The sequence below is a fragment of the Staurois parvus genome, unplaced genomic scaffold (assembly GCF_062004578.1).
Source record: "Staurois parvus isolate SC_StPar_1 unplaced genomic scaffold, SC_StPar_1.0 ptg001133l, whole genome shotgun sequence".
Lineage (NCBI taxonomy): Eukaryota > Metazoa > Chordata > Amphibia > Anura > Ranidae > Staurois > Staurois parvus.
The window spans coordinates 3,336,778-3,351,789 of record NW_028318929.1 but is presented as its reverse complement, the minus strand read 5'-3'; the positions used below and the strand labels follow the sequence as shown (position 1 = coordinate 3,351,789).

The window sequence follows — 15,012 nt, the reverse complement described above, 5'->3', positions numbered from 1 at the left end:
TGACGGGACACGATTCCTCCCACTGACACCAATGACGGGACACGATTCCTCCCACTGACACCAATGACGGGACACGATTCCTCCCACTTAAACAAATGACGGGACACTATTCCTCCCACTGACACCAATGACGGGACACGATTCCTCCCACTGACACCAATGACGGGACACGATTCCTCCCACTGACACCAATGACGGGACACGATTCCTCCCACTGACACCAATGACGGGACACTATTCCTCCCACTGACACCAATGACGGGACACTATTCCTCCCACTGACACCAATGACGGGACACTATTCCTCCCACTGACACCAATGACGGGACACTATTCCTCCCACTGACACCAATGACGGGACACTATTCCTCCCACTGACACCAATGACGGGACACTATTCCTCCCACTGATACAAATGACGGGGCACTATTCCTCCCACTGATACCAATGATGGGACACTATTCCTCCCACTGATACCAATGACGGGACACTATTCCTCCCACTGACACCAATGACGGGACACTATTCCTCCCACTGATACCAATGACGGGACACTATTCCTCCCACTGATACAAATGACGGGGCACTATTCCTCCCACTGATACCAATGACGGGACACTATTCCTCCCACTGACACCAATGACAGGACACGATTCCTCCCACTGACACCAATGATGGGGCACTATTCCTCCCACTGATACCAATGATGGGGCACTATTCCTCCCACTGATACCAATGATGGGACACTATTCCTCCCACTGATACCAATGATGGGGCACTCTCCTAGATTGCAAGCTCCAAGGATCAGGCCCTCCTATCCCTCTTGTATTGAGCTGTATTGTTGCTGTATTGTCTCCCGTTATATTGTAAAGTGCTGAGCAAACTGTTATATAAATCCTGTATAATAATAATAACTAGACTGTTCTAGACAGCTAAGAGGTAGCCATGGTAAAAACACTGCAGGCAGCGCTTCAACCACCTTTCAGCTTTGTACACATTTTAGAACCAGGGGTGCAGACATCATAACTGCCGAAAACAGCTCAGGAGGACCAAAGTGTCAGCAAGCCCCTTAGGCAGTTTAACTCCAACCTGAAATACCAGATAGACTAACCCTGTAAGCTACCTAACTCAAGAAAAATTGATGTTTGAGTCCAACTATTTTGGACAACCATTTGACTGTACGGGTTGACCAGTTATTGAACTGTCAAAACGACTATTTAAACGTGACATCAGCCAAAACATCTATTTAAAGGCACATTCACCCGGACAGAGAAACTGCACAGACTTGTCAAAAGAAAGCTTTATATGGCTGATCTGGTTGGCCTTTAAAGTGGTTGTAAACCCTCACATATACCCAGTGAAGTAACTGGTGATACACAGAGATGAAACAAATCCTCCTGCATAAGTTGTACCTGTTTATCTCCTGTCTTCTCTTCTCTACATCCATTCAAAGTGCTGAATTTACACAAGATAACCCAGTTCTGAAAAGCAGGGGGTGGGGAGCTGGAGTTACACTCAGTGAATAAAGTTGAGAGCTAATTGGAAGGAAGGGACACCCCTCCTTCACACAGCACACAGGAACAGAGCTGAGGCTGTCAATCAAAGGCTGTGTGTGTTGGAGCTCCCTCCCGTTACCTCTTTTCTCTTGGTGTCAGGAAAACGTATCATGCTGATAGCAGAAGAACAAGGCACCAGACAGAAATATTAGTACTCTGGATTGAGACAAGGGATCTGCTCCGTATTTCATGCCTGAGGTTTACAACCACTTTAAGCCCTCATGCACACGGGACGTTTTGAGAACGCTGGTAACATTAGCTGTGTAAAGTCACGTTAAAAACATCAGTTTTTTTAGCTTATTTTAGCATTTTGGCATTAGAGTTTAGCTGCATTTTCTCGTTTTTCCACGCTTGTGTTTTTTAGAGGTTTTTTTTTTTTTACAAAAAAATGTCGAAAAACGCCGGTTTGTAGCGTTAGAGTGTTTTTCCAGCTAAAAAAATTCTTCTAGAAACCCAGCAGTTCTAGGTTTTTTTCCAGCCAAAAAACGTTGATTCCAGTCTATGTGTGCATGGACACATAAGATAACATGCTGGGGGGGGCTTACTAGCTGTAGAAAAAAACATCAAAAGCCAAAAACAGCCGCTGTAAAAACGTCCAGCGTGCATGAGAACTAAAGGCTCTCCCTGCCTGTGTATTAGTATCTTTAAAAAGGAACTTCTCTGAGGATGTAAAAAAATTTAGGCCCCAGGCACACTGGGGCTCTTCTAAATGCTTTTCTCCTGGAGAAAAGCAGCTTCAAAAATGCACTTAGTTCGCATTTTTTGCAAATGTGATTAGGCGCATCAAGCACTTGGATGTTCTTTCATTTAATTGGCCAGAATATTAATTTATTATGATCACTGAAATGAATAAATGCGTCTAGTGCTTAGGCGTATATTCAGCCAAAACGCTCTTCTCTTAAACAAACAAGTGAAGTGTTTTTTTTTTTTTGCCTCTAAACTCCTGTAAATGCCTATGTGTATTACTGGATGGAAGTAGAAGGTTCTCCTTCTCCTCAAAAAACTCCACTCTCTTGGCCTCAGAGACTCTGCTCTCTCCTGGTTCTCCTCCTACCTATCGCAGCGCTACTTCAGCATTACCTATAACTCTGTCTCCTCCTCTCCACTCCCTCTCTCTGTAGGGGTCCCTCAAGGTTCCGTCCTTGGACCCCTTCTCTTCTCCATCTACACCCCCTCCCTTGGTCACTTGATAAACTCCAATGGCTTTCAGTACCATCTCTATGCTAAGAACACACAAATCTATCTTTCTACTCCTCACCTCACCCCTTCAGTCTCCTCTCGCATTACTAACCTACTAAGTGACATATCAGCATGGATGTCACTCCACTTCCTCAAACTAAATCTTTCCAAAACGGAGGTCATACTATTGCCTCCAGCCCGTGCCCCTCCCCTGACTTCTCCATTAGGATCAATAATACAACCATCAGTCCCTCCTCTCATGCCAGGGTACTAGGTGTAATCTAGACTCCCATCTGTCCTTTCAGCCCCAAATCCAATCACTGTCCAAATCTTGTAGACTTCACCTCCGCAACATCTCCAAGATACTCCCGTTCCTAACCTAGGAAACCACTAAGCAACTTATTCACTCCCTTGTTATATCTTGCCTTGACTATTGTAACTCCCTCCTCATTGGCTGACCTCATCGCAGGCTATCCCCTCTTCAGTCTATCATGAATGCTGCTGCCAGACTCATCCACCTTACTAACCATTCTGTATCTGCCACCCCTCTCTGCCAATCCCTCCACTGGCCTCCACTCAGTGTCCTCCACCCCTCTCTGCCAATCCCTCCACGGGCTTCCCATTGCCCAACAGATAAAATTCAAAACATTAACAATAACATATAAAGCCATTTATAACTCTGCCCCAAATTACATCATCAATCTTGTCTCTAAATATCACCCAAACCTTCCTCTCCGCTCCTTGCACAACCTCCTGCTCTCTAGCTCCCTTGTCTCCTCCTCCCATGCTCATCTCCAGGACTTCTCCAGAGCTTCCCCCATCCTCTGGAACTCTCTACCCCAATTTATCAGACTATCGCCTACTCTGCCCACTTTTAGGCGATCTCTGAAAACCTATTTCTTCAGGGAAGCCTATCCCGCCTTCAGCTAATAATGGAATCTTCTACTCTTCCAACCAGTCCATCCCCCACAGTTACTACCTTTTGTACCACTAGCCCCTCCCTCCTAGATTGTAAGCTCCAAGGATCAGGGCACTCCTAACCCTCTTGTATTGAACTGTATTGTTGCTGTATTGTCTCCTGTTATATTGTAAAGTGCTGAGCAAACTATTGGCGCTATATAATTCCTGTATAATAATAATAATAAGAAGAAAAGGGTGCCGTAAGGGTCACCACTGATGTGTAATACCTGTTGATGAAACAGGGACTGTAGCTGCTAGAACAAGAACGGTGTGGAAAAAAACAACCATCGATTGACAGGTTAAAGGAAGATAAATCACTGATGAATTAGAGAATGGTAGTAACAGTACTGAGATGTAGTAGCTGGTAATTAGGAGAGTACAGAGGGCGGGTGGGGGACATTCTGAAGGATTAATAGGTATATACAGCACCTGCTCTACACATAGCAAAGGGGTGCCGATGGTCAGCAGTGCAGGAACCCAAGGCAACCAGAATTCAGATTCCAATTGGTCCTTACAGGAACCGCACTTTCTGTTTAGAGACTCCTGCCTGCTGGCTGATAGAACAGAGCAGCAGGAACAATGTATCCTTGTGATGCTATCCAGAGAGGGTGAGATGCTCGTTATGTAGCAATGCCCTTACTTAGCCCCCATTCACACTAGTGCGATTTGTCGTATGTCTGCCATCAATACATGCTAATACAAGTCACATTAAAGTGACACCTAAACTTTGGTTTAACAAAAAAAAAATCCATTCACATATATATACAACTCAAAATGTCATTTGTATCGCTCTCAGCCTTAAATCTCAAAATTCCTGCTGCTGTGTCCCTGTTAGGCCTGGTTCACAGCTGACAGAGCTTGAGCTATTTTGCCCTGTTAGGCCTGGTTCACACGTATACATTTTCAGTATTGCAGAAACGTACAGTGCCTTGAAAAAGTATTCATATCCCTTGAAATTTTCCACCTTTTGTCCTTTTACAACCAAAAACATATATGAATGTATTTTATTAGGATTTTATGTGATAGACCAACACAACATAGTTGTAAAGTGGAAGGAAAATGAAAAATGGTTTTCAAATTTTTTTTACAAATAAATATCTAAAAAGTGTGGTATGCATTTGTATTCAGAGCCCTTTACTCTGATACTCCAAACTAAAATCTAGTGGAACCAATTGCCTTCAGAAGTCACATAATTAGTAAACAGAGTCCACCTGTGTGTAATTTAATCTCAGTATAAATACAGCTGTTCTGTGAAGTCCTCAGAGGTTTGTTAGAGAACGTTAGTGAACAAACAGCATGGTGAAGGTCAAAGAACATACCAGACAGGTCAAGGATAAAGTTGTGGAGAAATTTAAAGCAAGGTTAGGTTATAAAAAAAAATATATATCTCAAGCTTTTAACCTCTCACGGAGCACTGTTCAATCCATCATCCGAAAATGGAAAGAGTACGGCACAACTGCAAACCTACCAAGACATGGCCGTCCACCTAAACTGACAGGCTGGGCAAGGAGAGCATTAATCAGAGAAGCAGGCAAGAGGCCCATGGGAACTCTGGAGAAGATGCAGAGATCTACAGCTCAGGTGGGAGAATCTGTCTACAGGACAACTATTAGTCGTGCACTCCACAAATCTGGCCTTTATGGAAGAGTGGCAAGAAGAAAGCCATTGTCGAAAGAAATCCATAATAAGTCCCATTTGCAGTTTGCGGGAAGCCATGTGGGGGACATAGCAAACATGTGGAAGAAGGTGCTCTGGTCAGATGAGACCAAAATTGAACATTTTGGCCTAAAAGCAAAAAACTATGTGTGGCGGAAAACTAACACTGCACATCACTCTGAGCACACCATCTCCCCAACGTGAAACATGGTGGTGGCAGAATCGTGTTGTGGAGATGCTTTTCTTCAGCAGGGCCAGGGAAGCTGGTCAGAGTTGATGGGAAGGTGGATGGAGCCAAATACAGAAGAAAACCTGTTAGAATCTGCAAAAGACTTGAGACTAGGGCAGAGATTCACCTTCCAGCAGGACAACGACCCGAAACATACAGCCAGAGCTACAATGGAATGGTTTAGATAAAAGCATATTCATGTGTTAGAATGGCCCAGTCAAAGTCCAGACCTAAATCCAATTGAGAATCTGTGGCAAGACTTGAAAATTGCTGTTCACAGACGCTCTCCATCCAATCTGACAGCTTGACATATTCTGCAAAGAAGAATGGGCAAAAATATCCCTCTCTAGATGTGCAAAGCTGGTAGAGACATGACTTGCAGCTGTAATTTCAGTGAAAGGTGGTCCTACAAAGTATTGACTCCGGGGGGCTGAATACAAATGCCGCCACTCTTTTCACATATTTATTTGTAAAAAATGTTGAAAACCATTTATCATTTTCCTTCCATTTCACAATTATGTGCCACTTTGTGTTGGACTATCACATAAAATCCCAATAAAATACATTTACGTTTTGTTGTAACATGACAAAATGTGGAACATTTCAAGGAGTATGAATACTTTTTCAAGGCACTGTACTACAGTCCATTTAACATGGTTTCCTTTGGGTTGCATTCACATCTCTGTGTTTTCCACTGGGGCATTTTTTGGAAAGAGTAAGGGATCTTTTTCCCCACAGCAGGTTGCATTTTTGGTTCCATAGACGTTAATAAAACACATAAAAAATGCAGTGCTTGCCTTTTTGCATAATTTAGCCAATAGACATGTATTACAGAAAAGCACTGTGGCAGTGTAACCATGTTTTCAAACGCACGCGTATGGGCATATTTTACAAAATGTAAAATGTTATTGTTTTGGAAATAATGCCCAAATGTGTGCATGTGAGTGTCAATGGACTAAATTACGCTACAGTTGTCAAACCCCTACCCCAAAATTAGATTTGACTTTCATTGGCCAAAACAAAAATGCATTGCAGTGCACCAAACTGTGCGTCAGTTCATGCAAACACTTGCTAAAAAAAAGCATGGAAATTTAGACGCACAAGTGTGAATCCTTAGTCCCTACTAAACTAACATTGGTGGTCTGTGGGAAGAATGCTCCTTACATTGGTAGTCAGTGGGAAGAATGCTCCTTACATTGGTAGTCAGTGGGAAGAATTGCTCCTTACATTGGTGGTCAGAGGGAAGAATGTTCCTTACATTGGAATTCATGGGAAGAATGCCCCTTAATTGGGGGTCAGTGCAAATTATGTTCCTTACATTGGTGGTCAGTGGGAAGAATGTTCCTTACATTGGGAGTCAGTGGGAAGAATGTCCTTTACATTGGGAGTCAGTGGGAAGAATGCCCTTTACATTGGTAATCAGTGGGAAGAATGCCCTTTACATTGGTAATCAGTGGGAAGAATGCCCTTTACATTGGTAATCAGTGGGAAGAATGCCCTTTACATTGGTAGTCAGTGGGAAGAATGCCCTTTACATTGGTAGTCAGTGAGAAGAATGCCCTTTACATTGGTGGTCAGTGGGAAGAATGTTCCTTACATTGGTGGTCAGTGGGAAGAATGTTCCTTACATTGGTGGTCAGTGGGAAGAATGTTCCTTACATTGGGAGTCAGTGGGAAGAATGTTCTTTACATTGGTAGTCAGTGGGAAGAATGCCCTTTACATTGGTAGTCAGTGGGAAGAATGCCCTTTACATTGGTAATCAGTGGGAAGAATGCCCCTTAATTGGGGGTCAGTGCGAAGAATGTTCCTTACATTGGGGGTCAGTGGGAAGAATGTTCCTTACATTGGTGGTCAGTGGGAAGAATGTTCCTTACATTGGGAGTCAGTGGGAAGAATGTTCCTTACATTGGGAGTCAGTGGGAAGAATGCCCTTTACATTGGGAGTCAGTGGGAAGAATGCCCTTTACATTGGTAATCAGTGGGAAGAATGCCCTTTACATTGGTAATCAGTGGGAAGAATGCCCTTTATATTGGTAGTCAGTGGGAAGAATGCCCTTTACATTGGTAGTCAGTGAGAAGAATGCCCTTTACATTGGTGGTCAGTGGGAAGAATGTTCCTTACATTGGTGGTCAGTGGGAAGAATGTTCCTTACATTGGTGGTCAGTGGGAAGAATGTTCCTTACATTGGGAGTCAGTGGGAAGAATGTCCTTTACATTGGTAGTCAGTGGGAAGAATGCCCTTTACATTGGTAGTCAGTGGGAAGAATGCCCTTTACATTGGTAGTCAGTGGGAAGAATGCCCTTTACATTGGTAATCAGTGGGAATAATGCCCCTTAATTGGGGGTCAGTGCGAAGAATGTTCCTTACATTGGGGGTCAGTGGGAAGAATGTTCCTTACATTGGGGGTCAGTGGGAAGAATGTTCCTTACATTGGGGGTCATGGGAAGAATGCCCCTTACATTGGTAGTCAGTAGGAAGAATGCCCCTTAATTGGGGGTCAGTGCGAAGAAGGTTCCTTACATTGGTGGTCAGTGGGAAGAATGTTCCTTACATTGGTGGTCAGTGGGAAGAATGTTCCTTAAATTGGGAGTCAGTGGGAAGAATGCCCTTTACATTGGTAGTCAGTGGGAAGAATGCCCTTTACATTGGTAGTCAGTGGGAAGAATGCCCTTTACATTGGTAGTCAGTGGGAAGAATGCCCTTTACATTGGTAATCAGTGGGAAGAATGCCCTTTACATTGGTAGTCAGTGGGGAGAATGCCCTTTACATTGGTAGTCGATGGGAAGAATGCCCTTTACATTGGTGGTCAGTGGGAAGAATGTTCCTTACATTGGTAGTCAGTGGGAAGAATGCCCCTTAATTGGGGGTCAGTGCGAAGAATGTTCCTTACATTGGGGGTCAGTGGGAAGAATGTTCCTTACATTGGGAGTCATGGGAAGAATGTCCCTTACATTGGTAGTCAGTAGGAAGAATGCCCCTTAATTGGGGGTCAGTGCGAAGAAGGTTCCTTACATTGGGAGTCAGTGGGAAGAATGCCCTTTACATTGGGAGTCAGTGGGATGAATGCCCTTTACATTGGGAGTCAGTGGGAAGAATGTTCCTTACATTTGGAGTCATGGGAAGAATGCCCCTTACATTGGTAGTCAGTGGGAAGAATGCCCCTTAATTGGGGGTCAGTGTGAAGAATGTTCCTTACATTGAGGGCCAGTGGGAAGAATGTTCCTTACATTGGGGGTCAGTGGGACAAATGCCCCTCACATTGGTGGTCAGTGCAAAAAATGCCCATCATATTGGTGGTCAGTGAGAAGAATGCCCATTACATTGGCGGTCAGTGAGAAGAATGCCCATTACATTGGCGGTCAGTGAGAAGAATGCCCATTACATTGGCGGTCAGTGAGAAGAATGCCCATTACATTGGCGGTCAGTGAGAAGAATGCCCATTACATTGGCGGTCAGTGAGAAGAGCGCCCATTACATTGGTGGTCAGTGAGAAGAATGCCCATTACATTGGCGGTCAGTGAGAAGAATGCCCATTACATTGGCGGTCAGTGAGAAGAATGCCCATTACATTGGCGGTCAGTGAGAAGAATGCCCATTACATTGGCGGTCAGTGAGAAGAATGCCCATTACATTGGCGGTCAGTGAGAAGAATGCCCATTACATTGGCGGTCAGTGAGAAGAATGCCCATTACATTGGCGGTCAGTGAGAAGAATGCCCATTACATTGGCGGTCAGTGAGAAGAGCGCCCATTACAGTGGTGGTCAGTGAGAATAATGCCCTTTACATTGGTGGCCAGTAGGAAGAATGCTCCTTACATTGGTGATCAGTGGGAAGAATGTCCCCAACATTGGTGGTCAATGATAAGAATCCCACCTTATAGTGGGGGTAAGAATGCCCTCTCTTATCGGCAGCTAAAAAGATCACTGGTATCATGCCATTGACCTCAAAACTATGTGGCCATCATCAAGTGTAAGGTCACAGCTGAATGCTTTCTTAGTAACCTCTGGAGGAACCCTAGAGGTCCATAGAATTCTGGCTGAGAATGGCTGTCTTAGTCTGATCCCAGAAATGGGATGGCTGCTATATGTGGGATGACAGAATAAAAGAGGACAGAATGGCTCTACAGATGTCAGAAGCTGTACGTCTAAAAGGGGAGCTGCGGGTCAGCAATGAGATCCATTAGCTTCCCATTGAAGTACTGAGTGCAGATGGAACAGCAGAAACAGCTGATGGGAGTTTAGGTAGACTGCCGTGGTTTTTGCAGGCTTGTTGCTTCTTCTAGGTGAGTTAGAGGACAAAGGTAGCAGCGTGCGGGTGTAATGATTTGTAATTATCTGTTTATGGAGGAATTAGTATAGCAACAGAAAAGCATACCAGAGCTGTAGAGAAATGAGGGAGAAACAGAATCCAGGATATAAAGACATGATAAAGAACATATAGTGGCAACTATATGGAACAGGATGGTGTGAAGAAATATGGGAGGGACAGAATCGGGACTATAAAGACATAATTAGGAACACATAGGGGTAACTAGTGCAGGGATGTAATAGAATACAAAAGCCATAAAGGCAAGGGGGGGGGGGGGTGCAGGGTCAGGAGTATAAAAACATACTAAAGCATGTATAGGGATAACTAGTGCAGGAATAGGGTAGTAGACAAACGTCATATAATTATGCAGGATCAGGAGTATAAAGATGTAAGAAGGCATAGAGGTAACTAGTGGCATTACATAATACCATACAAAGCTATATAGGAATGCAGTGTGTAGGGTCAGAGGTATAACAACGTAATAAAGAATGTATAGGGGTACCATAATATGCAAAAGCCATCTAGTCATGCAGGGTGTCGGGTCAGGAGTATAAAGACATAAAGAATGTATAGGGGTACTATAATATGCAAAAGCCATCTAGACATGCAGGGTGTCGGGTCAGGAGTATAAAGACATAAAGAATGTATAGGGGTACTATAATATGCAAAAGCCATCTAGACATGCAGGGTGTCGGGTCAGGAGTATAAAGAATGAATAGGGGTACTATAATATGCAAAAGCCATCTAGACATGCAGGGTGTCGGGACAGGAGTATAAAGAATGTATAGGGGTACTATAATATGCAAAATCCATCTAGGCATGCAGGGTGTCGGGTCAGGAGTATAAAGACAAAGAATGTATAGGGGTACTATAATATGCAAAAGCCATCTAGGCATGCAGGGTGTCGGGTCAGGAGTATAAAGAATGTATAGGGGTACTATAATATGCAAAAGCCATCTAGGCATGCAGGGTGTCGGGTCAGGAGTATAAAGACATAAAGAACGTATAGGGGTACTATAATATGCAAAAGCCATCTAGGCATGCAGGGTGTTGGGTCAGGAGTATAAAAACATAATAAAGAATGTATAGGGGTAATTAGTGCTGTTACACAATAGTATACAAAAGCCATATAGGCATTGGGTGTGCAGAACCAGGATTATTAAGAATGTATGGTGTAACTAATGCAGGAATAGGATAGTATGCAAAAGCAATAAAGGCATCCATGGTGTCAGGTCAGGAGTATAAAGACATAATAAAGAATGTATAGGGGTAACTATTCCCATTTTATAATAGTATACTAAAGCCATATAGGCATTGAGTGTGCAGAACCAGGATTAATAACACATGGGGTAACTAGTGAAGGAACAGGATAATATGAAAAAGCCATACAGCGGTGCACAGTGTAGGGTCAGGAGTATAAAGACATAATAAAGAATGTATAGGGGTAACTATTCCCATTTTATAATAGTATACTAAAGCCATATAGGCATGGAGTGTGCAGAACCAGGATTAATAACGCATGGGGTAACTAGTGAAGGAACAGGATAATATGAAAAAGCCATACAGCGGTGCACAGTGTAGGGTCAGGAGTATAAAGACATAATAAAGAATGTATAGGGGTAACTATTCCCATTTTATAATAGTATACTAAAGCCATATAGGCATGGAGTGTGCAGAACCAGGATTAATAAGAACACATAGGGTAACTAGTGAAGGAACAGGATAATATGAAAAAGCCATACAGCGGTGCACAGTGTAGGGTCAGGAGTATAAAGACATAATAAAGAATGTATAGGGGTAACTATTCCCATTTTATAATAGTATACTAAAGCCATATAGGCATGGAGTGTGCAGAACCAGGATTAATAAGAACACATAGGGTAACTAGTGAAGGAACAGGATAATATGCAAAAGCCATATAGCGGTGCACGGTGTAGGGTCAGGAGTATAAAGACATAATGAAGAATGTACTGTATATGGGTAACTAGTGCATGAATATAATAGAGTATAGGAGCCATGGGGTGTACAGGACCATGATTATTAGGACATAATAAAGAATGTATAGGGGTAATTAGTAGAGACATAAGATAATATACAATAGCTGTAACAGCATGCAGGATGTAGGATCAGGAGTATAAAGGCAAAATAAAGAACGTATAGGGTTAACTAGTACAGGAATAGTATAGTGTACAAAATCCATATAGGCATGGAGGGGGGGGGGGGAGCAGGACAAACAGTATATAGACATAAGGACTGTACTGGTGTAACTAGTGTAGGAATAAGATAGTATACAAGACTCATAAGACGTAGCGCAGCAGGACCAGAAGTATAAAGACACAATAAAGAACGTATAAGGGGGTAAATAATGCAGGAACAGGATAGTATAAAAAAATATAGCAATGGGGGGGGGGCACAGGACATAATTACGAACTTATATGGCTAACTACTGCCGGTAAAAAGGGTAGCAGATAGGAATGGGGGTGCAGGATCAGATGACAGATGTGTAAACAAATATATGGGGAGTAGCTGGTACCGGACTAGGATGATATAGGTTGAAGAGCTGTGTGGCCATAGAAGTGCGGACCGGGATCACTGGTCAGTGTCTAGAGCTGCAGCTGAATTAGTGAATACTATGGGCACAGCTATAGTAGAGAGTGCAGGGTCAGGAGGATGACAGCGTAGGGACCTATACCAGACCGGTAGTTGGAGGGATGACAAACTCAGGAAAAGGAAAATATTGAAGAGCTGGGAAGAAGTAACAGGAGTATATAGACATAATGACACATAATGGGGATCGGGGCACACAATCTCATGTATAGACCTTTAAGAATAAAAAAAAAAAAAGAGTGTATGGGGTAATTTAGTACAACATACATGCGCTGTACAAGATTATTGGGAGGGGGAGGGGAGTTGTGAGTATATAGCCATAGTAAAGGCATAAAATAGTATATGGGGGCTGTAAGTGTAGTCGGACTCTATATAGGTGCTGTACAGGAATTGCTGAAATATAAGATTCAGAGTAAAGTACCGACCTATAATAAAGAGTGTATGGGAGTCACTAGTTTTGGGATAAAATAGAATACAGAAATGTGGGGTCAGGAGTATAAAAACATAATTAAGAGGGTATGGGGGTCACTAGTGTTGATAGGACAGAATACAGAAATGTGGGGTCAGGAGTATAAAAACATAATTAAGAGGGTATGGGGGTCACTAGTGTTGATAGGACAGAATACAGAAATGTGGGGTCAGGATTCTAAAAACATAATAAAGAGGGTAGGGTATGGGGGTTACTAGTGTTGAGATAGGACAGAATACAGAAATGTGGGGTCAGGAGTATAAAATCATAATAAAGAGGGTATGGGGGTCACAAATGCAGGAATAGGATGCTATACAGAAGCTGCATGCTGTAATAGATCGGGGGGGTTGGAGAATAAAGACATAATAAAGAATGTATAGGGAAATGGGGAAAATAGTGCTGGGATTATAAAACAAATGGGGGGGGGGGGGGAATTATACAGACATAATAAAGAGAATATGTGGTAACTGGAGCAGGCATTTGACAGTAAACAGGAATTGGGGAGGGGGGAAGATTTCAGGAGTATAAAAGTCATAATAAACAGAATATGGGGTAACTAGTGCAGGGATAGCACAGTATACAGGAATTGGAGGGAGGGGGGGGGGGGGTCGGGATTATAAAGACAAAATACAGAATATAGGGGTTCCTAGTACTGGGATAGGACAGTATACAGGAAATTGGGGGTCAGGTGTGTAAAGGCATAATAAAAAGAATATGGGGTACTTAGTGCAGGGATGGGACAGTATACAGGATTTAGGGGTTGTCAGGAGTACAAAGACATCATAGCGTATAGGGCTCCTTAGTGCAGAGATAGGACAGACTCCAGGAGCTGTATATGAATGGGGGTGAGTGTGTGTGTGTGTGTGGGGGGGGGGGTCAGGGGCATAAAACATAATAAAAAGCATATGGGATATGGGGTAACTAATGCAGGGATAAGTCAGTATACAGGAAGTGGGGGACATAATTGAGTAAGGGGGTTCCTAATGCTCTATATGAATGGGGGTGAGTGTGGGGGGTCAGAAATATAAAAACATAATACAGAGAGTATGGGGGATCCTAGTGCAGGAATAGTACAGTATACAGGGGCTGTATACAGGAATTGGGGGGGGGGTAGGAATATTAAGTCATACTCCAGAACGTATAGGTATTAATAGTCCAGTCTCCAGGAGGTGTATATGAATTGGGGTGAGTGTGGGGGTCAGGAGTATGAAGACATGCTGAGCAGTGTATGGGGGGGAGGTAGTATTGCAGCAACAGTTTAGTATGGAGTAGTGCAGGGAGGGGGTCCGGACTATACAGACATCGTCCAGTGTATGGGGGTGCAGCATCGTCCGGGTCGTTCTCGGTCTCTCCTCTAATAGTCGGAGGATGAAGTTGCGGGGTTGCAGGCGATGTCCCCCCCATACACGGGGCACGGAGGTCACCCGGAGCCGGCTGGAGGCACGTGCAGTACCGGACAGACAGCCCGCCCTCCCCCAACCACTCACCGTGCTGTGTAGATTGTCAGCTCCTGTGGTTCCCCTGCAGTGTCTGGGAGTCTCCCTGTGCTCTGTCACTGCAGTGTCTGTGTGTGTGTGCCTGGAGTCTCTCCACCCTCCGACCGTGACGCCGCTTCCATCTCCCCTCCCTCCCCGACACAGCGCAGCCCTGTCCCCGCACCTGGCCGCCCGGGACTCCTCCCTGACACCCACCGACACCCCACATTCCCATAGGGCTGCTGTGCCCTCCACACTGCCACCGATCCGGCTGATCCCGATCTACAGAGATCCCCCCCCCTGTGCTGGACGTTACACCTCCATCATCCCGATCTACAGAGATCCCCCCCCGTGCTAGACGTTACCCCTCCATCATCCCGATCTACAGAGATCCCCCCCCTGTGCTGGACGTTACACCTCCATCATCCCGATCTACAGAGATCCCCCCCCTGTGCTAGACGTTACCCCTCCATCATCCCGATCTACAGAGATCCCCCCCCCTGTGCTAGACGTTACCCCTCCATCATCCCGATCTACAGAGATCCCCCCCTGTGCTGGACGTTACACC

At 44.2% G+C, this 15,012-nt stretch overlaps 1 protein-coding gene across 1 annotated transcript in view; it reads right to left on the bottom strand.

Moving 5' to 3' along the window:
* LOC149439353 (regulator of G protein signaling 3-like) overlaps window positions 1-14,611 on the bottom strand; it is a 135,741-nt gene extending 121,130 nt beyond the window's left edge. Inside the window, exon 1 of the mRNA XM_089659130.1 lies at window positions 14,457-14,611. The gene's annotated coding sequence lies outside the window, so the exon portion shown is untranslated. The remainder of the gene's footprint in view (window positions 1-14,456) is intronic.
* Between the last annotated feature and the right edge of the window lie 401 nt (window positions 14,612-15,012).